The sequence below is a fragment of the Apteryx mantelli genome, chromosome 2 (assembly GCF_036417845.1).
Source record: "Apteryx mantelli isolate bAptMan1 chromosome 2, bAptMan1.hap1, whole genome shotgun sequence".
NCBI lineage: Eukaryota > Metazoa > Chordata > Aves > Apterygiformes > Apterygidae > Apteryx > Apteryx mantelli.
Window position 1 is genome coordinate 113,818,466 of NC_089979.1, and position 27,398 is coordinate 113,845,863.

At 40.0% G+C, this 27,398-nt stretch overlaps 1 protein-coding gene across 2 annotated transcripts in view; it reads left to right on the forward strand.

The window, feature by feature from the left end:
• Positions 1-27,398, forward strand: part of ELMO1 (engulfment and cell motility 1) — a 327,195-nt gene that overhangs the window by 165,826 nt on the left and 133,971 nt on the right. The gene's annotated exons all lie outside the window — the stretch shown is intronic.

A 27,398-nucleotide genomic window follows, 5' to 3' on the forward strand; every position in this document is an offset into this window, starting at 1 on the left:
ATCTGCTCTGTGGGAGGCTTCATTTTCTTACCTTTCCAGAGGCTTGTACATAGGTTGGTTTCATGAGTATCACTGTCATTCATAGTGAGACTATTCATCTAAACTGACACATCACATTTCTATTAGATATCTGGTATTTGGATAGAGTTCTAGATATTATGCATATCAATTATTCTAACACTGTGATATAAAATACTGTATTTTAATACAAAGTAAACAAGCATTCTAAAAAGTTGGTTTTGGCTTTGATTACAGTCACTTGACAATATGTCAGATACTATCTTTTGAGCATTTCTATATCTTCATTAGCCTATTGTGTCAGTGTTTAATTCTATCAATGTATGTGAACTTCAGTTACAGATCGATAATGTTTTAGATCCTGCTGCTGTCTGTTTTGGCAAGTTTCATTTTCACTTGATACAAGCACAAGAGAGACACTTTCTTCCCTTTCCTTCCCTTCCCTGAGACATTTTGTTTCCTTTTGAATTTTCTTGCTAATAAGGGCTTTTCTTTTTCCCTTAACCTGACATCCACAACAGCAAAATGCAACAAAATGTAATGAGAAAAGAGCAATTGAGAAAGGCAGCATGAAAGCTCATAGGTGTCACATTAGTTCTTGCTCCTACTAACTCTGCAATGGACATCAAAAGCTCCATTTTAAAAGTTCGGTATGGTTTTTACTGCATCTAAAGCTTTTAAATCCAGTGTGTTGGGAGAATTATTGACCAAAAGAAAAATCCTTCCCTGTGCAGTGAGCCAGTATAAAACCTGTGCATCACTTGTAATTTCCAAATTGGCACTCAGAATTTGGCAGACCTGGAGGAATAGTGTGGTATTTACTTTTGAATACCATCCTAAATAACCCAGAGTTATTAAGGAGTGCATTCAGTAGGTCTATAAATAAATAATTTAGGAACTATTTTAGATCTCTTCAAAAGTGATGACCATGGTAATGTGGTATGTAAGGTTCACACTGTAGCAGACATGTTTCTTCCTCAAAATAATCTTACTGCTGCAGTTGGTGTCTAATGCCAAATCATCCATGATAGGTCTGTCTGAATTTTTCTGCCAGTAAATGTAGGAGAGACATATCCTCTCGATGCCTTTAAACTGGTTAGATTAAGTGCTAAAGATTAATTTCATTTTGTTTTTACAAATACACAGAAAAATATCCAGAATCTATTGTATTGCTTTGTCCATGGTGTTTTGGTGTACATCCTACCAGTCCGTGGGACTTGCAGTGCACTTTGCTTCTAACAGAGACGACTGATCTGGAGATTAACCAAGTGTCTCGGCCGGCCTTCTTTGCTGTGTCATGAGAAGTCATTCAATCCAGGAACCCCTTTCTGACATAGGAATGTTTGTCCGTATGGAGAGGGCTATTAATATATAGACGGTTTGCCACATATGGTACTGTTTTTTATGATTGCATCTAACTACTGGAGGTATTCACCTTTCATATTTAACACTTTAATTATCTGATTTTTTCAAATGGGGAGTGTGAAAAAGAAAAGGTTATTTTTTATCAGCTCAGTTATTTAAAGAAAATATGAAGGGAAAGATATTTTTGTCATCTTATTTTTAAAAAGAAAAGTAATTCTGTCTTTTTGTAAGTAGCTCTACAGTTTGAAAGTGTGCGTGTTGGAAGGAAACTTAAAATTTCCCAGAAAGAGCCTGTGTTGAGGGCAGTTGCCTTTTAATGTTCTAATGCGATTTGCTTTGGTTTTGTTCAGGCTGAAAGTCGCTGACTGCTGGGTGCTGCTTGTTCCCAGCAGACTTCCCATGGTGGCCTTTTGTAGGCATATGAAGTCATGTAGACGAGATTCGACACTGAGGAGAAGTGCACTGGCACTTCTGTAGAGAGAAATCAGAGGTAGCACCACTGACCTCTGTGAAGTTGCACTAATTACACCCACAGAGCATCCGTCTGAGGTTGTGGCAGTAATCATCACAGGGTTACGTTCCCTGGGGACAGAGCTAAGGTTGCTTCTAATGCATCTTGATTCACCTGTTCAGCCTAGTACGTTTCCTTAATGATTTTGTCTCTGTGGAAATCTAATTGTCATTTATAAAGGCCAGGATAAAACACATTTAAAATAATGTGCATAAAACAGATTTCTCAAAAAATGAATATTGCAGATGTGTACCTTAAATGATTTGTGAGCACCCAGGTAACACATTGCATATATTTTGTTAAGAAATGCAAACTAGAACTGACATCTTAGGAAAATGTGTATGGAAGTTTATTTTTCCTTGAAAATAAATACTGTAGTGCTGAGTAAGATTGGACATCTTAAAAATCAGTCTAGGGCAAAAGTGTCCCTAGTAGTTTGTATATGCTGTTTAAGAATATGCATTTTAGGCTGCCAGTGTTTCTTTAGAAATTCACAGCCAGTCATTATTTTATTGGAACATAGAACTTTTTTTTAACAGTTTCTGAAGTGTATGATTTAAAAGCACAATAAATTACCTTTTGCTTATGAAATATTCAGCAGTAGAAACTTTCTTAAAGTGCAGAGTAGATAAAAGCTGCTACACTGTCCATTATTTATGAAGAGCACTTTAATGCTGATTATATTCCCCTTGCTCCACTGTATTAAATACCTTCAGGCAACAAGAAGACATTTTTCCATTTCTTTTTGGTCCTTTCAAGCAATGCATTCATCCTAGTAAGGACTGGCACAAGAAAGTGTTAAAGGCACTAGCCACCCCTCTAGCTTTGGTATTTCCCCAAATCCAAGTACCTGACTTCCCAAAATGTTATGACTAGGAAATTAATCTCTTCTTCAGCAAAGTGTTTAAATGCATGTTTAAATCTTGTGTAAGTAAAGAAAGCTCAAGTATAAGCTGCAAGCTCGATATATGCCAGCTGCTGTACTGAGGTGGACCCTTGAAGTACAGGAGCTGGAAACTTAAAGGTTGATGTAGTGTTTAAGTAACATGGGAGTTGAGGTGAAACATGTGCTGAAGTCTCTTCTTCAGTGAAATCTCTGAGTCAGGAAAGAGTGGGCTATTTGGCTTAAATTTTTTAATCTCATCTTACTCTTGCTGTTTAAAAGGCATTCAAGAGAATGGCTTTACTGAGTGCTTGCCAAGACACTTATCTTGACAAGCACTATGATAATTCTGATTTCTCCAAAAATCATTTCTTATATGTGTTTTGGCTAATCAAGATGATGTACTTGTCCTCTGTTCTCTGTGCCTTGGAGCTGACATCGTACAGGGACATTTTACCCCAGTGACTGCAGTCGTCATCCTCCTACAGGGTAAGGCACTTTGATGCTCCGCAACACTGGTACACTGACTATGTGCACGAAGAGCAGGTAAAATCAGGCCATTTCTATTTCCTCCTTACTAGGTATGAAAGGAAAATAACCTCCATTTCTTCCCTGTTCTTCCTTGAAGCTTCAATACATGACACACAGGCTCAGAAAAGAGGGAACACCCACTTAACAGACTCCCAGCTTTTCAGGGAGATTGATAACATTGCAGATAAATAAAGAAGTTGAAAACAAGGTCCAAAAGACCTTCCAGAATTGGAGTTAATAGATTTAACAGGAGATTTGGGGTTCCTTAAGACCTAGCATTTGTCTTAGGCAAGAGTTTGAGCTCAGCATTTTGCATAAGTAGCCCTGTGCCTCTCTGATCTGTGCCTACAACACCTGCTTTTCTTTACTTTGCTCAGCACATGAGACTCTTCCTATCCTCAAACCCCGTGAAGCTCATTCCTATGAAAAAATGGTACTTGTCTGTATTACTTGATTCATGCAGGACTGGTGCGGTTTCCCAGACTTGCTGCCTCATTTCCATGCAGGTTCACCTGAAGCTTCGACTGAAGTTGAGTGTTGAAGCCGGCAGGGAGGTGCGTACCTGATGGATGAACAATAGATTGCAGCTGAGTATATGCAGACAGCTTTTCTCAGTGCTGCCACTGCAATTACAGCCTGAAGATGTTCATAAGTCAGTATCGTTGCATGCCTGAAGTTATTCTGTAGCTAAGGCATATCAGACTTGGAGTATTTTTGAGTGTGTTTGGAGTAAGGGACAGATGTTGAACTGCAAATATTTGATAGTTTTGATGGGAGTTGTTTAGGGGCTTTTGCAAAAATCTGTGCTCAAGCTTTATGACAGACTGCAGGGGTATATGCCACATGTCAGATGTATAGCCCTAAAGCTTGTATTAGATAGACAACTTCTTCACTAGGTTTTCTTCCTTCCTTTATGTGGGGAATTTCATTCTGTCATGGGCTTTTGTTAGACTTGATCAGTTTATGGGATTTTTTTTTTCCTTGACAGAGAAGATCTAAATGCCAATATACTAAAATGCCCTTGATGCTGTTCGTACATGTTCTTGCTATAGATTTCTCATTGCAATTATTGCCTAAACTGCAGAATTGAAATGGTCTACAAATTCTCACATGATTGTCCTTTTATCAAATAGAATGTGCTGGGTATTTAGAAGGTGTACAGTGATATTCATGGTTGTGCCTGCTGAGGTAAAGATAATCAAATCTCATGCTTCAAGGAGTAAGCTGATTGCTGCAAGGGTGAGGAAGCACTTTTTCATCTTTGCACAATTTTTCCTCTGCATTGCACAGTCCTCAGTGTGCAATGTAGTTTCTTCTGTTAGTCTTTTCCTGAAAGCATATTGGTCACTGCAGGATCAGCATTCCAGACTTGAGGGAACTTGGTTTGATTTTCCTTTGCTATATCAAACAAATGCAATATTTTTATATCTAAATGTCATATTTTATTTTTTTCCCCTTTCCTTGAGACCTAATTGCCTTTGTGCCCTCCTTCTTCTCCTCCTTGTCTTAAACTCAAGTAGCATAAAGCCCCAGAAATAGTAAAGAAAATTGCATGAGGGATTTTTCAGTATTCTCACATTTCTTCTGGCAATTTCATTTTCAGGAGATTCTGAAGCATTTTAGGAGTCAGGAAAATGTTTGTTAGGAAGGTGAAAAAACTTTCTTACCGATAAGTGGTTGTCTGAAATGTAGCAGTTTTCAGTTTCATCCTGAACTACTTTATCTCATCCTTTTAATGGGATAAAACAGTTGAAAAGAAATTCCAACATCCTTTGTCCTATTGGTTTTTATTGCATTCATTCTTATGCATCCATCTTTTATCTTCTTGCCCAAACTACCACCACATCAGATAACTCCAAGTCATAGTAATAATTAAAGAGATTTTGAGTGAAGGCCCAAGATAAGCAATGTTCAGCCAACTTTAAAAACATTTTCAGTAGCAGTGAAGGAAAAACAAAATAAAACAAAATAATCTATATCGATCTTGAGTTTTAAGGGTTCCTTTGGAAACAATACTAACAAATTAGCCATTCATGACCTTTGGGACAATAAATATGCTTATCCTTCTTAATGCAAAACTAATAATTTGTTGAGTAGTCTAAATTGTATTTGTTTGCTTTTTATGATAGCAGAATCTCATTTTATCACACAGTCCTCTCTTCCCATCGTTTGCTGGCATAGTCCCTCAGCAGAGTTAGTGAAACTCCCTTTCACTAGGGAGATGCTCTTGACTTTGCAACTTACCTCTTCTTGTTCTAAAAATATCTTAATCTCTTCATGCTTACGGTAAACCATGGTCTTTGAAAACATGAGCAAAGGAACTGCAGGCAGGTCAATTGAACCTTTTTGAGCAAGATGGTTACTTTTTACCTCTATGCCGAGTGATGGTGAGGCAGATCTTGAGTGTTACTTTTTACGTATAGTACTGTTTTAGTCCAAGTTGGCTTCTGGGTCAGTCAGCTAGGCATCCCAGTCTGTCTAGTACCATCTTGCATTTTTTCCCGTTGTCTACGTCTGCTTTTACGATAAGTCTTTGATCTCTGTGGAGCAGGGATCATCGCTTGCTCTGTATGAGTAAAAATGCTTAATCTTATTGTATACTGGATTTAGGGCTCTTTAGCTCCTTCAGAATTACATTTACTCACTTTTCAATCTTAATATTAATATTAAGCATAAGGGAAAAAAAGCGAAAGATACTTAAGGGCAAGAAAAAATATGTGGAAGTGAGGGATTTATAGGAATTGATTAGTTCAATTTATCCAAAAGACAACCAGCAGGTAACTTGATTAGTCAAGTGTGAAAGAGCTCTTTCATCTGGTAAAGGAATAGCAATAATCAAGAACTGGAAGATAAAGTCTGATAAATTCAAATCAGGAGTAACACATGGGCACTAGCAGTGAGAGTGATGAACGTGGGGAACTACCAGAACAGAGAGCTGAGTAATGCTAATAAGAAAGAAAAATTCTTGATGTTTATTTTCTGTGATCTCTGAAAGCTTCGGGTGAACCTGATAGCAAAGTAGAGTAACAGTTGCAATTTATTTCATCGTGGGCACTGGAACCAAACTTTAGTTTTTTGTTTTGTTTTAAGGCTATATATAATGGAGGAAGTCTGAGCGGGTATGACTGCAGACAACATGATGTAGTTAAAATAGATTGGGTAATTGCCATCGGAAAAGCTGTGGATAAAGTAGAATATTCAAAATGTCTTCTATTTTGAAATCTCTGAATCCTTCCTGAGCACTGGAGAAGTTTTTTAGCTCTTTATGTTGTGTGCTTCACTCCACTTGGTTTCCCAAGATGATGTGTGTTGTGAAAAATATAACAACAGAAATTTCCCTGCAGTATTTCTAATCCTATCAGACTTGGACAAGGAAACAATAAACAAAACCTCATAGCAGAATCCAGGTCTTCAAAGCTCACTTGCAAACATGCAGAAAGAAGGCTCTTCAGGCAGCTGAGATATACAGCCGAACATTTGCTGCTCTCTGGAACAATTTCTGAACATTTTAAGGGTTGCCCATTGCTTATTGTTCTGTGACAGGTTAATGCTGAGCAGATTGAATTTACAAGAAAAATCATCTTGGAATCCATTCTGGGCCTCCTTACTTCACTTTGTGTGATTAATTTCTAAATACAGATTTACTAAAAGTAACCAAAGTTTCCTGTGCTTCTAACTTGCAATAAGATCTTATGGTTTCACAGTACTCCTGTGCTGCAGACTGGAAATTTGCAGCTGATCCATTTAAAATAGACATATAGTTGTTTAATGAATTGTATACAAAATCGACCAGTTTATAAAAGCCGTATGTTGTTTTAATGACAACTTCATTGTATTTTAAAGCTGCTTTGTACATTCCAGAAAAGTTTGTGTTGGCAATGCTAAAGGATTTTCAGGGTGAAAGCAGGAAGTTTTGCGTGTGGAGTGAAGGTGCTTGAGGTTTTGGTATCTGGAAAAGCTGGAATTATTCAGGCGTTTGAGGACAATTCCATTAGCAGAGGTGTCTGAAATGAGAAAGACCCTGACAGTGCATAACCTGTAGTTCCTGTGATACAGCCCTACTACAAAGGCCAGAATATGTGCCGTATTCTGGAAAACACAGGAGGCCCTGGAAATAATATCCCTTTTCTTGAGGGGGTGACCATCGTTGTCTCAACCCCCTAGTGCAGTTTGCTCTAACGTAATGAGTGTACTGTTAGTTGTCCTAGGTAGTCCTTCCACAGGAAGCTTCAAGGATGCTGTAGGCACTTTGGGCTTTCTGTCGACTGTGCAGTCAAGCTTCTGTGAGAACGCTTTAGTCTTTTAGGCTTTTTAACTTTGTTTATCCTAAGTAAAAACTTGGTAATTCATCTTTTTTGTGATTTATTGTGGCTCACAGTAGATGCTTTTTAAAATCTGAATCTGCAAGGGAGCTTCAGCTTTAAATGTATTTAAAATTTGAATTGTCAGGCTTCTGAGAAAGCGGGTCAGGCACAACAGCCTGGTTTAGTACTAACCAAGGATAAGGCAGGCACTGAATACAGTTAAGTTCATTTATCTGAAGCTTTTCTGTGGTTAACAGGTGCTGTTTCTCTTACTATGCATTGTGCATTGTAAACACAATACAGACACTGTCTGTGCTTTCCAGGGAGCCACAAGGATTTTTTTCTGTTGCTTGGTGGACCAAACAGATAAATATAGGTATTCTCAGAGAAAACACCAAAGCAGGAAATACTTTTGTCGTATAACTGTGCTTAAATTTTGGGCCCACTTGTTACCCTTTTTAATTGGTAGAAGAACTGTTTTAATGGAGGAGTTACATTTGACTGTTGATCACTCCTGATTCTGTTTCCCATCTGTAAAATAGCTGGGTTTTCCTTTGTCTTTCCTAGTTAAATATCTGGTAACCATTTTAAGGCAGCATCTCCTCTTTACTTTATCCATGAAACATATACATCTCAAGAGGGGCAGATGTCTGTGGGAGTCTGCAGTACTACTTAATTCCTATGAAAACTTTTTAAAATTCTTTATTCAAAATTAAATCTCAAGTCCTTGTGATTTATTTTTGAAAGAGGTTTTTCCTCTAAGAAGTTAATAGAAAACAAATATATGATATTTGCTGGAAAGACAACACAGCTAGGCACAAACAGTCCCAGAGGTTCCTGCAGAGCATTGGTGACAACTTCTTGACACAGGTGGTGGAGGAGCCAACAAGGAGAGGTGTGCTGCTGGACCTCGTACTAACAAACAAAGAAGGACTGGTGGAAGATGTGAAGGTCGGGGGCAGCCTTGGCTGCAGTGACCATGAGATGGTGAAGTTCAGGATCCTGCGAGGAGGCAGCAGGGCACCAAGTAGGATCGCAACCCTGGACTTCAGGAGAGCAAACTTTGGCCTCTTCAGGGACCTACTCGGAGGAATCCCATGGGTTAGAGCCCTAGAAGGAAGGGGGGTCCAAGAGAGTTAGTTAATATTCAAACATCACCTCCTCCAGGCTCAAGAGCGGTGCATCCCTATGAGTAGGAAGTCAAGCAAAGGAGGCAGGAGACCTGCGTGGATGAGCAAGGAGCTCCTGGCAAAACTCAACCAGAAGAAGGAAGTATACAGAAAGTGGAAAGGGGGACAGGCCACTTGGGAGGAATATAGGAACGTTGTCAGAGTATGCAGGGATGTGACGAGGAAGGCTAAGGCCCGTTTGGAATTAAATCTGGCGAGAGATGTCAAGGACAGCAAGAAGGGCTTCTTCAAATACATCAGTAGCAAGAGGAAGACTAGGGAAAATGTGGGCCTGTTGCTGAATGGGGTGGGTGCCCTGGTGACAAAGGATGCAGAGAAGGCAGAGTTACTGAATGCCTTCTTTGCTTCAGTCTTTACTGCTCAGGCCAGCCCTCAGGAACCCCATACCCTGGAGGCAAGAGAGAAAGTCTGGAGAAAGGAAGACTTTCCCTTGGTGGAGGAGTATTGGGTTAGAGATCATTTAAGCAAACTTGACACCCACAAATCCATGGGCCCTGATGGGATGCACCCACGAGTGCTGAGGGAGCTGGCGGATGTCATTGCTAAGCCACTCTCCATCATCTTTGAAAGGTCATGGAGAACAGGAGAGGTGCCTGAGGACTGGAAGAAAGCCAGTGTCACCCCAGTCATCCAAAAGGGCAAGAAGGAGGACCCGGGGAACTACAGGCCAGTCAGCCTCACCTGCATCCCTGGAAAGGTGATGGAGCAGCTCATCCTGGAGGCCATCTCCAAGCATGTGGAGGACAAGAAGGTGATCAGGAGTAGTCAGCATGGCTTCACCAAGGGGAAATCATGCTTAACCAATCTGATAGCCTTCTCTGATGGAATGACTGCCTGGGTAGATGAGGGGAGAGCAGTGGATGTTGTCTACCTTGACTTCAGCAAGGCTTTTGACACTTGTCTCCCATAACATCCTCATAGACAAGCTCAGAAGGTGTGGTTTAGATGAGTGGACAGTGAGGTGGATTGAGAACTGGCTGAATGGCAGAGCTCAGAGAGTTGTGATCAGTGGCGCAGAGTCTAGTTGGAGGCCTGTAGCTAGCGGTGTCCCCCAGGGGTCAGGACTGGGTCCGGTCTTGTTCAACTTCTTCATCAATGACCTGGATGAAGGGACAGAGTGCCTCCTCAGCAAGTTTGCTGATGATACAAAACTGGGAGGAGTGGCGGATACACCAGAGGGCTGTGCTGCCATTCAGAGAGACCTGGACAGGCTGGAGAGGTGGGCAGAGAGGAACCTCGTGAAGTTCAACAAAGGCAAGTGCAGGGTCCTGCACCTAGGGAGGAATAACCCCATGCACCAGGACAGGTTGGGGGTTGACCTGCTGGAAAGCAGCTCTGCGGAGAAGGACCTGGGAGTGCTGGTGGACACCAAGTTAACCATGAGGCAGCAATGTGCCCTTGTGGCCAAGAAGGCCAACGGTATCCTGGGGTGCATCAGGAAGAATGTTGCCAGCAGGTCGAGGGAGGTGATCCTCCCCCTCTACTCAGCCCTGGTGAGGCCACATCTGGAGTACTGCGTCCAGTTCTGGGCTCCCCAGTACAAGAGGGATGTGGCACTACTGGAGCAAGTCCAGCAAAGGGCTACAAAGATGATTAGGGGATTGGAGCATCTCTCATGTGAGGAAAGGCTGAGAGAGCTGGGCCTGTTCAGCTTGGAGAAGAGAAGGCTGAGAGGAGATCTTATCAACGTGTACAAGTATCTGAAGGGAGGGTGTCGAGAGGATGGAGCCAGACTCTTTTCAGTGGTGCCCAGTGACAGGACGCGAGGCAACGGGCACAAACTGAAACACAGATGCTTCCATCTGAACATGAGGAAATACTTTTTCACTGTGAGGGTGACAAAGCACTGGCACAGGTTGCCCAGAGAGGTTGTGGAGTCTCCTTCTCTGGAGATATTCAAAACGCGCCTGGATGCAATCCTGTGCAACGTGCTCTAGGTGACCCTGCTTGAGCAGGTGGGTTGGACTAGATGATCTCCAGAGGTCCCTTCCAACCTCAGAGATTCTGTGATTCTGTGATTACAAAACAAGAGCAGAAGAGATGCGATTCCTTGCCATATTTAAAGAAATGTGCCATTAAAATGCATTTACCACATTTAAACAGTTGCTGGGAAGTTTTTGCTAATTCATATGTACAGAATGGCACAAAGTTCATAAATAAGTAAAGCTAAAGGGGTAGTTTTAAGGGTGGCTGTGCTCACTTTGAATCCTTCATCATGAAACAAATATGAAGCAAAATATAACCCTGCAGACCCCTGTTTTTATTTTACTCTGCCAACAGTATTAAAACTCAAGCTGAATATGAACATCTTTAAGGTCTGTAAAAGGCCTGTCGCGGTCCGCGGGAGTAGCGGGAAAGAATCAGACGCAGTCACAGAATGCAGATTCAATTCCAACCTTATTCAGCAATTTGCCCATCTTATATATGTTTGTGCAGTCGTGGCATGCAGGCACGTGGCGCCTTGGCCACTTTGATTGGTTAGCTGCTTCAGTGGTTTCACAGACACACTTTGCTAGGCCAATCACCATGCAGATTATGTCACAGGTAGCCAATCATGGCACCGATCACGCACGCAGCGGTCATGCCTTGTACCTTGCTGCTTGTTTAGAAAAGCTGTCTTGCCCTTAACCTTGGTTCCCGCTGGCTTCTGCTAGTTTATCTGTACTTTCTCAGGATGTATCATTCCCAGCTGCACCAGTGTCCTTGGGTACGTTTGTCTGAGGCTCCTGTTGCTTGCTACTTGCAACTTTCCACCAGTTTAACCCTGTCATGACCCTCCACAAAGGCCTGAGGGTCTCCAGCTTTCCTCTGTCACAGCTCCAGCTGATCTGTCCTTCTTCAGGAAGGGCAAGTGGAGTTTAATTGTTAGAAGCTAATTTTCTCAAGCTTTTCATTAGCAAGCGTTTCAACAGAAATGAAAGCGACGGATGATATTTCGACATGTACCGTAACGTCAGTAACTCAACACTAAATAACTGTGTCACCTTCACAGTGCAGCTCCAATCCTTCAGCTTACTCAGCAGTGCTGTTATTTTTCTTTGCAAAGACAGAGATTTACTGATAAAGATTTACAAAACATATGAAGTGCAGCTTGGTGATGTTTTTCAATTAAATATTGACCGTTAATGACAAATAATTTAAAGAAAATATACTATATATACTACTCCCATAACATCTATGAGGATGTTATGGGAGACAAGTGTCAAAAGCCTTGCTGAAGTCAAGGTAGACAACATCCACTGTAATGTTGTTGATCTCTGCACTGAGTAGTTTTGTCATAACCATCTTCTGCAAATCTAAAAACAATGTCAGGGTAATTTTTAAACGTGAAACTTTGATACCCTGGGGGGAGGGAGAATTCTTAATTTGCAGAGAGGAATTCCGAATAATTTGAAGAAAATCAGCCTATGACATTAAAACACATGTGGATGTGGCATAGAGCATCTTGCAGTGGAGCCATTAGGTGAAATCATGACTACCTAGAAAAATTTTGCTTTGGCATCAGCATTTCATGTTCCCCTTTTGGGTATTAGGAAACTCAGAATTTAGCTTGGTCCATCTAGGCCCCTTTTTGAACCTAGCCTTGTGGCAGAGCCTGGGAGAGGCTGCTTCAGAGAAGAGGACCGTGTCCCCTCCTCCTCAGCATTTTTTCCTGCCTTGCTCCTTGAGACAGAGGCATTGGGTAGCTCCTTAGGTCACTGTGGTCCAAAAGTGACCCTGTAGGATGCTCTTATAGCCTGCTGCTGACTCCCTAGGGATACAGAGCCATGCTTGGGTGGCACGGGGTCTAAATGAACCCCTCTGCCCCCAAACGGGTCTGCTGCGGCTGTTGGCAGGCCTTGCAAAGCGGAGATGACAGGCTTAGGGTACTCCTTCTGCTGACTATCCCCGGCAGACTGCCGACACGGGTGTCTGCCAGCAGAGTGGAGGGAAAGCAATGGGGAAGGGAGTCCCTCGAGTGCCACATGGCCCCTGCAACTGTCGAGACTTCATTACATTTTCTTCGTTAATTACAACCTGTATTTTCACATTCATCACATGCCCTTGTTTTTCACAGGTTCAAAGCCAGTCATTCTGTAGCCAGCATAGGTACAACTTCCCATTTGGTATTTCGTGATAGTTTTGAAAGAAGATTGCCCTAATTCCTCTGTAGGGAATATAATTCCTCTTGCTTTTGTTGTCCCCGGTGTAACAGTATGTGCTGAGGACAGGCTGGCAGACATAGCAGAGTCTCCTGTAATTCCTTCGTGCCAGTTTGGGGGCCCAAGGGCAGAGCGAAGCTGTGCTCTTCGTAAGCACTGGTTGTGTGGCTGTATATGCTAAGTCATTTGAGGAATATAATTATATGCTGCCCAATCCAGCAGCCTGTCACAGTAGGCAATATATTAATAGGGAGGTGTGCATGCACGCACCCATACAGACTCTCACTCTTTGGCTTTGAAGGCAGGTTGTCAGAGGAATTTATGCTCCTATAATTCTTTATTTCATGTATTTGGGCTATCAGAAAAAAATGGAGCTCTGTGTGGAGAGTTATTAGATGTGCAAATGCTTTCTGACGGAAGTTATTTGCTGCCTCTAAACACCTTTTAATATATCACTGCCCCTTTGGCTTGGAGAGCTTTGACATGTTCTGGACCTTTCCAAGCTGTTGCTTTTGAAGGGAAAAATGGTGGCACAAGTTAGCTATATCTATATTTTTGCTTTATCTTGTGAATTGCTAAAGTATATATACAAACTTTATTTTATCCTTGCAGTTTGAAATGCTGTATCTTTACAGAGTTCTGACCTCCAGCAGTTCTAGGTTTTGACTCTCTCAGCACCAAGCTACCTACTTACTTTTCCTGTGCCTTTGTGTTTTATATGTGCACAGTTTGCTAATTTACTTGCTCTTAATCCCCCAAACTGGATGGTGGATTCTGTTTTCTCCCCTAATTATCACTACAGAGTATCAGTTTAATTACTCTGTCTCGCCTCTAAGAAAGGACAAGGAACATCCATCAGCTCTGTCCAGATTTGTCCTCTCTTCGCATCAAAGCTCCAATTGATGACAGTCATTTAACAAAACACAGCGTAACAGTATTAGCTATAAGCATGTACGAAGTGACTGATAAGGAGCTAAGGAAATGTGTTGGACTCTTTCATTTTTTCATCTGAAGTAGATTTTCAAGGAGTAGAAAATATAGTTGGTTGTTTGCATGCGTATGAGTGTGAAAGAGCTTGTTGGTGTGACACTGACTTTTTTTTAAAGCTTCTTGCAATAAATCTTTTGGTGGATAATGAGTCCTTTGGTAGATTGGTTGTTCTTTGACTGGGTTGTTTCGTTTTTAACTATATAGCCTTTCAGCACAAAGTGTGACTGATCATTTGCATAGAAAAATTCTAAGGCAAGATCTCTGATAAATTGTTCTTTGGGCTTCTTCAAACACTCACTGAGAATTAAGTATCAGACTTCATTAAAACAGAGAGCTAAAAGATTAATCCCCTTCTAACCATACATACCACGTGTTCGTCTTGTAACACTGAAAATGTATTTTGTCCTTCATGTTTTCAGCTGTCCATAGCTTTGTGTCTGATGTAGAATACAATCTACTCATCCACATCAGTGGTAGCAGGTTATTTAGCTGTACCAAAAAGGAGTCAAACAGCAGAATTCAGCATAGGTTTATCTCATGGTGAAGCAGAATTAACATGGTAGACTCATTTCCCGAATTGCTGCATAGTATCTCAGTGAACAACTCGGTTGCTACTTACGTGATATTTTTAGAGTAGATGGCAAACCTCAGTTCAGACTTTAAAGAGATTTTTCCTAAGCAGGAAAATTTACCTTAAATAGGCAAAAAATTGGCTCAGCCATAGCAGAGGAGTGTTACTGCTAAGAGAGTTTTGCTAAAGGTAGAGACTATTACCAAAGTAGATGAAACCATTTTGGCAGAGGAAAGAAATTATCATAGTCAGTACCAACAAAAAAAGATTGTAAGGAAGTGAATGGTTGTCTACTGGAAAAAATGTTTGAGTGCCTCTGTCCAAAGCTAAAATTTATCAGCTCATCGGGCTGCAATTAACTTTGATATAGGCTTTTGATTTTTTTCCTATTTCCACTAGAAAGATTTCTTACAATTCTTTTTTTTTTTTTTTAATGTGCCCTCCCCATATTACTTTTTGAACCTTTTCTTTTAATCCTTAGCCAGACCTAGTAAGGAAAAATGGAAACTTTTCAGTCTCTCTCCCTTTCTCGTTGATTAATGTAGAACCTTGGGATTTCTGAGATGACAGTACTGCTAGTGTGGGACGAAGCCAAGCTTTGTGTGGAACTGTGATGCAATGTGACCATTACTGTGAGAAATGATTAATCTCATGTTCTAAAAAGACTTAAAGTTTTTAGGATAGTCCACTTTCTAGTCTTATTGCCTGCTTTTCCACAAATCACTATATATAGTCAGATATACATTAGGAGAAGCTTGTGGTCAGACTAGAACAATTCCTGCAGTGATCAGCTGAAGGGGCTGTTAGAACGCATTGCACTGGTAATAGCTAAGAGATTAGACGATGATGTTTTTTGCCTAAATTAGTACAGTAGAGTCCAATGTATTTGCAGTCTGGGAAGCTCACTACTTCTTCATGTATTAAACCATGATCAGGATTTTCATAAGCGTATCATCTGGCAGAGTTAGAGGATCACTGATCTGCAGTATTTCATTGATGTGATATTTAAAGTTATTAAAAATCTCGAGGATTTTTGTGAGGTATTTTTGAGCTTTGCAGACAGATATTTGGAGGTGAGACCTGGAATTCTTGTTCTCCTTTAGTGTTCAGCAGTAGACCCACCAGCATCCCTTCCATTTCCTTCCCTTGGTCTAGAGGGAGAGTAGTTTTAATACTTGTTTCCTTGTATTTGAAAATCATACATTTAATTTTTTTGTTGACACTTAGCACATGTACAGTATTTGCAGTGCAGCTGGTGTAGAACTCAACGTGTTGTATTTGCTGGCTGTGCTTTATTTGTGCAATATTAATGTTCCGTTTAAAGTATTTTTTTTCCTTTGTTTAAATAGCACGCCATCATGTTTTAGGAATATTTGAGTTGCGTTTTCAATCTTTACCCTAATATTTGCATATTAATAAAGTCATTGAAAAACATTATGTAAATTTTACATCATGGTGAATGTATTATCAAATCAAATGGCCTTTAAGGGTAATTATAGAAAACTACTATCAGCTAAGGAGATGAAATTTGACTGTGTTTAACTTTCCTCTTTTCTCAGACAGTTGAGTATCAAGGAATTGATGTAGCCATTTCAGAAATGCCAATCGAAGGTTGAGGTTTTACTCTTTTTTTTTCTTTCTTTCTTTAAAGAAATAATTTATTTTCTGTAAAGTTACAGTTGAATTTTTAAAAACATTTTGCCTTAAAGGTCTGTTTTATTTGTTTGTTTAAGTTGAGGGCATAAAACTAATCCAGTCTCTTAAATTATTTGTCCTGTATCTGCAGCTTCACAAATCGTTATATGTATAAATATTCTTTTTTTCTTTGTCTGAGTTCATACCAGGCAATTGAGAGAATAGGGAAGAGGCAGGCACTCTTTCCTCACCTCAACTGTTTTTAAATGATGAATAGATATCCCAAGACAGACTTAAAAATCACAAGATCTCTCATATATGACCATTTTTGGACCTCTGGTTTTTTGAGATACCTTTCGCCTATGGGAATGAGTATAGAAATATATGTTAAAAGTAAAACTCATATATGTTCTTTTGGTCTCAGCAGATGACAGAAAATACAGTGTGACATGAGGAAAAACTCAGAGTACATGGTAGATGGAGCACTAAGTAATGATGGAGATATTAGGCAGAAATTTTTTGAGACCTTCGTGAAAGTTAAGATTTAAAACCTCATTGAATTTGCATCCTTTGGACTTGTAAATTAGCTGAAGTTACAGCATCATCTTGCATTACGTAGCTTTGAAAAAGCTGAGATGACCCTCAGACAGACAAACAATGCATCATTTCAGCACACTGGAAGTGCTATTTCTGTCGCTTTTCACTGACAATGAACAAATAACCAAGCGTTTCCATCATCTGCAGTTTCTTTCCTCCTCTTTTCCACCTCCAGATTCCAGGGGTGGGTGGTGACAGCTTGAAGTGATTAGCTATATTTTCAGATACCTATTCATTTTGAAAATTAAAAAAAAAAAAAAGTTTTTCACCTTGTCAGTGCTAAATTACGAATTTTTAAATGTTTTTGTAGATGCTTAGGTAAAGCTGCCATAGTTATTGTTGAACAGAGTTGGGCAAATGCTGCAAAAATTGCCTCAGTTATTCATTCCAGTTTAAAAACTTCTGCAGTGCGTGTGCTCCTTTTGTTTTCCCATTAAATGAACGTCTGTGAAATCCAAGTACAAGTATTGTACAAGTATTAATGGCAAGCAAATCTTAACATGCATGGACAATCACACCACAAGTGGTGTGTTTTATTGGGGATTGGATTCCACTTGATACAGCAGGGGACAGTTTTCCCAAAATGCCTTGCCCAGAGCATTGGCATAGACGCAATTACCAGGGCTGCAGAAAGAGTCCCTCAGCAGCAGAGTATGCACAGCACATGTGCATACTCTAAATGTGCCATTGCATAATAGCTGATTTATTCAGATATTAATTCTCAGTTCCCTAAGAAATGCAAAGTTGCAGTAATCTTTCCCAGAATTTTTTCATGATTTATAAAACCTATGTATATACAGTCACAAGACAGATGTGTTATCATATGATTTGCATGACCAGTTGAATTGCAATGTGTGTGTCTTGTGAGAACTATTTAAGATCACACCATGGTTAAGCAAAGCCTGTATATTATTTTTGAAGAACAAGCTAAAGGAAAATATAGACAAAGGTAAATTGTATCATCTTCTTCATGAGAAGAGAGGAAAAAAATAAAGGCTGGGTTGAAATGGTTTCATCTACAAACAAAAGTGGGACTACTTGAGTTATACAGCTAATTTCTCCTGTACTGTTTTAATATGGGCACTATTATATGAATATTGTGGGGGTTTTGTTTTTGTTTTGTTGTTTTGAGGGTGTTTTGGGGGTGCTGGGGGTTTGAGGGGGTTGTTTTTGGGAGATTTTGTTTGTTTGGGGGTTTTTTGTTGTTGTTGTTTTTTGTTTTGTTTGTTTTTTAATGACTGGCTCATTCTCACTAGCCTAAACTGCTCAGTAGAGGAAACCTTTACACTGGTATAATGAGTACATACTAATGTTATACTGATGTATAAGAGGATGCGAGTCTTGGGTCAGAAGCTATTTCAACCCTCTGCTTGCCTGAATGCTCCTGATCATCTCCCCCAGCGGAGACTGATTTCTGCAGATGTGGCTCTGGTATTATCAGGTTTTGTATTATCAGTTTTCTTAGCTAAGTGAAAAGTTTGTACCTTAACTCTACTGAACTGCCACAACTTGCTGTAGCTAGTGAACACCTTTGTTGTCCCTTGTGTTGAGTATCGGTTTCACAGGAAAGGCCACATGTTTGCAAGTTGGTTAAAAGATAGATAATTAATCTACTTTTCTTCCAGTTGAACTAAAGATTGCGCAAAGATGACATTGTCTGCTGTGAGTATGCAAACACAGATACTACCTGAGAAAAGGTGTGTTCCCAATAAAGTCTTGAGGATTTTTTTCTGCTCAGCTGAGCTGAGACATGATTCCAGCTCCTTTCCAAGCTTTCTCTTAGTCTAGCTTCACCACACACTGCTGTGGACACCTCTAGGTGTGATTACCCATTACAGAGAGGTAGTCTGTGAATGATTATGTACTGGCCAGGAGCCCCAAGCCTACCTCAGTACACATCAGAAGGCAGAGCAGGAGGCCAGAACTGCGCTCCACCGACAGTTTCAGAGAACCCTGTGACTTATCACATCTGGTATAGCTATTTAAAAGAAAAAACAAAAAACAAAAAAAAACCCTCCTGATATAGCAGTATTGGGATAAAATTTGCATGTACAGCAAGCCTATTTTATTTCCTTCTTATCAAACATTCATTTTGAAGGATATGGTTCTGTAAATCGTCTCATTAGTGGGAGTCCATCTGCTCACATTTCTTCCAAGATAATGTCTAAGTTGTGTGCGTTGTGTGCATGTGTGCACAAAGGTTTCCAGTTCTAGCCAGTGTGGATTCCCCATAGGATTTAGGTGGGTGGGGGGGAGGGGAAGATTAGAGTAATGATCTAGGAGGAGAGGAGGAAGTTGCACGCACTTGAAAACTTGAGTGGAGTGGTCTAGCTCTGCTCCCTCAAATACTGGATGTGTAGTGGTAATGGTAAATTTGCTCGGCTAAGCTACAGTTTGATTGTGCCTGGTCTCTGATGTGGAGTAAGGCAAGATTTGGGTTTGTCATCCTATTTGCAAGTTGTGCCCTGCTCATTATGGAGAGTGTTTCGAACAAGTATTTTTTCCTGTATCTTGAGTTTCGCAGTATTTCCATCCAGACAAGCCATATTACAGGACCTTTGTGTGACAGTGTCCTTTTTATTGCAGCAGAAAGATCTCTCTGAGATCTGAGGCAGGAAATGTTTCTCTCTCACTCCTCTGTCCTTGCCTGTCTGTGAAATGAAAGGAATCATACAGCAATAGGGCTTTTGTTTTCTGGATTCTGTTTTATTACTTAGACATTTCAAAGCCGATGTGAGCTATGATTTGAGAATTCTCAGGAGCAAGACTGTAGCATTTTCCCCTTTACCACCTGTGTTTCTCAAGTGCCAAAGGCTTTTATTACAGCCCTATCAGAAATCTCAGGAGCACCATTCACCTGGAACAGATTGACAGGGTTCTGAATCTTGTGATCTTAAGAATGCATATTTAGTCTTATCCTGGTGCATGTATCAAAAGCTGATCATGTTTTTAAGACACACAACAATCTATTTAGTGACAAATATTCAATGTGATAAACAGCCTATTTGCCATTCTTACAGATGTGTTGCCTTTACCATTAAAATCTGTTTGATCTGTCATACATTAAACCTTGAATTTGTAAGGTCAGATCAAGGACATGTTTAATCTTCATCAATATTATTTTATTCTGGGGGGAAAAAAAAGTATGGTATTTATGGGACCTATTTCTACAAAAAAATTTGGTCTCTTACCTATGTCTTTTGCGTCAGAAATGAGGATAATGGCTCTCAGTCCTGTTTTAGCTGATACATGTTAATATTGAGTAATCATGTTTCCGACAGCTCTGCACTGGGTTATCCTAGGCTTTCTTGAGAAGATTTCATTTGCAGCTGCACGTGCTGGAAGCTATATTTATTTTCTGAATGGAAGCTTAAAAGTTGCAGACACAAGAGAATGCTTTCTAAGTGTGGTAGGCTTGGTGTATCACAGCAAAAATCACTAGGGATTGCATCATGGCTGAGGTTTTGTCCAACAGGGGCCAGAAGCTTTGAATGCCTCAGCTCTGGAGCACTTTGAGCCCAAAGTTCACAGGGCTCAATTAGCAGAAAGTGCTGAACCACCTTGCCAGAAAACAATGGCTCTGCTACTTTTTACCACCCAGAGGTAGAAGTCCCAGAAATTAACTTTAGAAAGCCAAGATCAATGTGCTCAGTGGAGATTTTTTTTCTCTGAGACATTGACGGTGTCTTTGAAATACATTAGGTTTAAGTGCAATTTTTTTCATCTAGGAAAAATGTAACGCTGGCAGTATTAGAGATGATGGAGTCATTACTTCTGGAGGTGAAATATCACTGTTGTACCAAATTGAAATCTTTGTGCTGAGACATCACTTTCAAGGAAAATGCATGAGCTTGTCACTATCTCATTTTATCTTGGCTAGTAAGGAATGCAGCCCCCTGGAATATATGGGAATATCCTAAATAACCATATGAACACTGGTGCTGTGAGTATTATAAGGGAGAAGGATTACAGAAAGAGGGAACAGAAAGAGAAGGGTAAAGTATATGATGTAAGCAATGATGCTGAGTGCATACAACAATACCAAGAAGTCAGTTTTCCGTTAATTTTTTTCTTCCTTTCTTCCTTCTTTCCTGTCTCCCATTTAGAAAGCCATTCTGTTTCAAAATGTGGGTTGATCATTTACCCTTGGGATATTGATTTCTGGCAATCAAATATGGCTTTTGTATTGAATGAAAGTGGATTTGAATAGACACATCGGGCTAGAAAAGGAGAGAATAACTGGGTTTTGTGATGACAGGAGCAGAAATCAGGTTAATTTGTGCTATTCAGAGGAACAAAGATGGGCAAGTGTGGTGGCATAGCTGGTTTAATAACTGATGCACATGTGAGGATGGTAAAGCGGAAGAACTACTTTGTGTGGAAATGGGTCTAGCTTACCTAATGTTGAATGCTTGTAGGCTCTCACTGATTTATTAAATGGTGTAGATCTGCCAGCTTGAGCTCACAAATTCCATTCCACTAATGAAATTTAATCTTCCAGTGTGTGACTTCTAATTGGCAGGTTTATAGCCTGCCTGGAATTGGCGCTCAGTGGCAGGAACCAGATGTTGCTGAGGCAGATGTTGCAAAGCATTCTTTAAATTAAATCTCAGTTATTGCTTCTAGTCCAGCTTTCACTGAACTGAGGCATGTTTGAGAGGTTTTTCAACACTGCAAATATAAGTCCTATCACTTCCACCTCTCTGGAAGTTTTTAACTTTTGATGTGAAATCTTCAGGTGATTTAATCAGAGATTTTTGTCTTATTTCTTAGGGCTTTTAATAAGACATTTCTTAGTATCGTCTAACTCACTCCAGAGTAAGTGAGGTCCAGGACAGTAACTCCCCCAGCATCCTGTCAGCTAGTGGTGCCAAGGGGATCAGGCCAGCCTTTGGGCAAAAAGCGGTTAAGGTGGTTTAAACAAAGCTTAGCAGCTCTAGGAGAGGCTTGATGTTGTCATCCTAAACACTTGAGCCTGGCACCACGAGTGTTGCAGAAAGGTGTCAACATGTGCTGGGCTGGTGCCCTATGTGTTCCTGGGCTGCTGAAGGCTCTATCTATTGCACATCACATGTGGATTGATGGCACCATGTCACTATCTCAAACAACTGGAACCCACATGTTCCTTTCAGCTCCCATGTCTGTGGCTGGTCAACGTGACTGATGATGTTTCTTCAAAGTGGGTGCTTTTGTGGTGAGTGTCTATACTGATTGAAAATGTCAAGGTTTTCATTTGCCTCTCAGTTAAAAAATGGAAATTTTTAATATAGGGGTTTTTTATTCTCATCCTTTTTTTTTCTTTAGGATGGATAAATTGAGTTACCATGTCTAGGACTGTCCTGATATAAATTAATATAGTGGTCATTATTATTACTGCTATACCATGTGTAGCACTTTCCATCATTAGATTTCAAAGCTTTTTATAAAGAAGAGGTTGATATTTTTATCATGAGCTTGTAGGTCACGCTGCTAGCCATAATAGAGCTGGTAATAACATCTAGGCAACAGCCTTCTGATACAGACAGTATAGCTACAGTCTTAATGGATGAGATTGTGCGTGGACTTTATGGTGGTACAGAGTGAAAAGAGAGGTCACAGAAACTTTTCTCTGCTCTTGAGAACCTGTCTCTGTCACAGCTTTGGCACAGAGGCATTGCTACTAGAATAAAAAGATAATGTGGACTTCCCTCCCTTTTGCTGACTCTTGGAGGAGAGTCAGCACACAGGTGTTGTACAGGACTCCAGCAAAGGCTCTAACTGCAGAAGTGCCCTGACTCCAGGCAGCACTCCCTGGGGATCTGCCATGTTTGGAGCCAGGTCTGAAAGACACAACTGAGCCAGGGGATATAGAAGAAAGATAACATACAGACTAGAAGTAATATCGATATATGTATTTAGTAACTGGAGCTAGGAGCGGTTCTCGGCAAACAGAATCCCTTGGATCCCCAAGGATCTCTGAGCAAACACACTGAAAATGGAGACTCTGTGCAAAAGATCATAGGGATGTGTGTTGGGGGTCTTGCATGAGATGGAGCCTTGAATTACAGACTTCCTTCTCTTCCCCCTTCCTTCTTCCTTTAAGAACAGAAGGCAAAATGGAAAAAAACGTGAATAAACAACTTCTGTGTGTGAAGAAATATTTTAGCAACCCAAAGCCTATGGGGTCCAATAAATAATTACTTAAAAATAGGGTCCTCTTGGTGAGGGAAAACAAAAATCTTGTAGCTGTGTGAATGAGATATGGCAAAAGCTATTGAAAAGACCACAAGACACTCAAGCTAGTTTGAGGAGCTTGGTTTCTTTTAAGGTTCCAACAGGATACACAGCTGTGAGGAAGGACAGGTAAAATGTAACAGGGCATGTTACGCTTATGGGGTTTTTTTCCTTCTCATGGGTTAATCAAGCTCTGTGGTGAGACAAGAGGAAGGTTTGGGAATAAAATTATTGACTGTTGTAAAAATGATTTGTCTGGTTATACTTTATAAGTAAGTTTGGAATACTATTTCAAGTTTCAATACTGTTCAAGTTACCACTGCAGGATGTTTTGTGCTTTGCATAAGGCATGATCCGTGCGGACACATGCACTGAACTTGCTCTAGTCAGAGGTAAATTCTCTCAGTAGCCAGGTCAGAGCCACCAACTTCCCAGGCAGAGTGAGCTCAGGGACAGAGGTCCTTAAAATTATACATCTCTTGTTAGGTAGCAGCCTAATGATCAAAACCATATCCAGGGAATCTGATTCATTGTTGTTGTGAAGCTGAGCAATGCTGACAGTCGGGGCTGTGCAAAATTGTCCCTGAATCCATAATTAGGGCTAAAAGTGTTACAAATCTAGTGGTTCTCCAGATGGTTTATAAAATATAGAGGAAAATGGTGACTAATGTAACCCTCAGCTCCCATGAAATCACAGTCCACTTGAGTTTGCTCTCATGGCTGCTTATTTTAAGTGCTTCTAAGAGGCAACGTTATCTCAAAGATAATGGCTTACTTTTGTTGAGAAATGCTAAACTGCAACAACAGGCCATGAACTCCTGGGTATTTTGTATACAGAATGCTTGTAAGACTGGTCCTATCGTCTGCGTCATTAAATTTGACTTCAGGTATTTAATTTCCTCTTAGGCTTTGTAGGGAGCTTGACAGAGCATAATGTATTATTATTATTATTATTATTATTATTATACAGCATGGCTATTACACTTCAATATATCTTATATTGCATTCATGTATTACAGAATTTAATCACCTGTTTTGCTAATATCCATTTAGTACAAGCATCAAGATAACTTAAGAGAAACTGACTGTTCTGTTCTTCACAGCTCTCTACCTGGCACCAACAAATTCTTTTTGACTTTAATAAATGAAATGTTATATTACAATGGAACAAAAAGAAGTGAACAACAACAACAAAAAATCTTAAACTGAAAGATGTCAAAGCCTAACATAAAACACTACAATCTGGGTTCTGCCTTTTGTTAGTGCTCTGGGTGACTGTGAAACACAGCAGACCCTTTGGGTGTCTTTATCATGGCTTAAAATGGGCAACGATGCAGACAGAAAAGGATGCTTGAGGAAATCCCTCATGCTTAAGGCAAAGGTATCGATACAACTTATGCATCCTGTGCAGGAAAGGTGACGTAGAGCTTAACCATCCTGTGCAACCACTTCCCAACCACAAAGTCTTAAGGAGCCCTGCTTTCAGGCTGTCATAGGAAACTGTTGGGCCTGAAATACTTGCTCTGTAGAGCAGCAGCAGATGCACTCCCAGCGTCGTGGCCCCTGTCTTGCCCTGGGCATGCTGGTACAAAGCTGGGAGCGAGCCCAGGGAAGATCCTGTTCAAGCATGTGGGCACGGAAACATAGTCCTTCTTTACTCCCCCATACACAAGTAAGCTGTAGGCATCAAAAGTTGGTATCTTTGCTAAAGAATGAGTATTTTCACTCTACAACATGCATAATGATGTGTGTTGGAAACTGTCACCATTTGCATGTAAACAGAAGAGTGAAGAGTTGCTCTGTGTGAGCATAACTTTACACAGCCCTTGTTTCCTACAAACATTGGGAGATTTGCATTGAGTGATGCAGAAACTTGGATGCTAGCTCTGAATACTGTAACTAAGCATGATCTGAAATAGCAACAGAGATGAACACATCGGCGTACTAGACAAGCATATTAGTTCATTGAACTTCTGTCTTCATTGAATTTGTAGTTCACTGCTTATGCTTCTGACAGGGGAGCGTGGATGTAATCAGCCTCCTTTGGTAAGTGTTTTTGTGTGTTAACCTTTTGCCAAACACTATTACTATTTTTAAATATTTTTTTAATAAAGTAGTTCATGTCTTTTTAAGACTTGTTCAAATGAGTCAACTCAAACACTTTATAGCTGTTTCTAAATTATCCTGCAGTTCTAATTGTCTGCTTCTGAGAAATGAAAATGAAGCCAGCAAGTGAATTGTTTAAATTTGTAGGGAGTGAGGAATACAAATATAGAAGGTCTGAACATGGTGTTAATAATTTATTTTGGGTTCTGTGAGACGTCTATACATTTTAATGAATTCATCTTTTTCCCTTTTAGTGTAGTGGTATGAGCAAATCAAAGGCCAAAAGTGCCTCTAATGACCCTACAGCACCTAGCAATAAAATGGGATTCATGCTGCATCCCAAGGTGCTGGAAAAACTATAACTGGAGTTTTGGAAAAATAATGTTTAAAAAAAAAAAGACTGCTTTTAAAGCAACGTGGCTGTCCGTTATAACATGTGATCCATCTTTTAAAGCAGCAGTATAGGAAACATTCCTTGGGGTCCCATGTCTTACAAAAGGAAAGCAAATGTCGTAGGAAGATGCAGGCTTTGATTTTACAGTCTTGAGCAGACAGACTTTTGGTGGTTGCAGTTCTTGAAGACTTAAAAACTACTTTTTCTGTTTTAGGATTTGATTTAGTGTTTGTCTCCCTGAGACATCTGGGATGGGATATTTGAAGTACATAGAAGACAGTCCTATATAATAGTGCAAAGTAAAGTTTCTCTGTTTGAGTTTGCATGTAATGTTCTTCTGTTGTCTCATTGGAGATTACAGACTGCTTACTCTTATATTTGCGGATGTGACTCATTATGTCTGAAGAAAAAACAGGCATACAGAAATCTCCTGTTGATTTATTAAAAGAATGGCCTGGTGATACTAAGTCAGGAAAGACCTGCAATACACGATGTTGCTTTTTCCCAGTAGTCCATTGCAGAATCTTAAACCTTACATTGGTTAATTACAGATAAAACAACTTTTATATCGTGTTATAATACCTTGGTCTTATTATATTTTAAGTAGATTATGAAATTAAAAAGTAATCCAGACAGATTGGGGACTCTCAGCTGTACAGAATGCTTTTTAATAGCTCAGTGATATCAAATCAGCTCTGTTTTTACCTATGTGAGGTAGAGCTTTCTCTGCCATCTCCAAGTTAAAAATATGCATTTCCTTTCAGAGTGGAGAGAGAACACAATGCTTTACTGAAAGTGTAGGATAGGAGGTGGAGTGAACTGTGAGGATATCAGTATGCAGAAAACTAAGATTATTCTGCAGATGAAGAAAACAATCAGAATATGGGGCACCTGTGCTGTTTTTTGTTTTTTTGTTTTTTTTTTTGGTTCCAGTGAAAATACATTTCTGCCATTTTCCCATGGTGGATATTCATGGATATTGTTGGATTCACCGGCTTCTCTCTGACAACCCATAGAAGCAACTCCAAGATTGATGATTTTCATCAACTGGCTCTGAGTGTGCTTTATTGGCATATCATAATCGACCTCACTCCATGTGGTCCTATTTTATATATTCGACACAGAACACAAGCTTGTCTCATGTTACTTGTTTTGTTTGCTTTAAGAGATAAGACTGCTTTAAATAACATGATTTGTGAAAATAATTCTTTCTCTGTTGGGATTATGTTTTGGTTTTTGTTTAGATTTTTGCCTTCTCATGTTTCAGCCTTTTGAGTTCCTATTTTTTTTAATTTTGTCCCATATTTACAAAGACAAAGATTTTTGTTATTTTTAGTCTGTTTCCCTAAGAAAATGAAGAATATGTGGTCAGATGATCTCTGTGCATCTGTAACTTTCCTCCCCAATAATTTGGGCCTGGTAGTCAATTTCAGCCAAATTTTACAAACAGGGATATGAAATTCTGAAAAATTTAATGGAAATAGCTTTCTGGATTGATTGGGTTCCTTCCTTTGTTAAGGAAAAGCTTTGAAGTTATCTCACACTATTAGCCATTAGCAGATCCACATGGGATTTTGTGGATCTAAATGAAGACCTCAGTCCACTGGAAAACAAGTTTTGCTCATCCTGCTGCTCAGTGGAAAACTGAAATAACTTGCAGAATGCTTTTTTTTTTTTTTCCTGTCATTGACTTGATTTTGAGCTTCAGGTAAAAACTCAATGTTGCAACCATCACAGACCAAAGAGAACTGCTGACCTTTATTGTGGATGCATTGAAATCAGGTGGTGCAAATGATCCCACACGAGAGGGACAGTATGCAGGAGCCATACATGGATCCATACATGTATGCATGCATCTTGAAATCCCAGTGGCATTCCTTCTATTTACCGTACATGGTTTCTATGGGCTCGACTTCATGAGCCTTCTGACGGATGCGGTTTTCAGCAA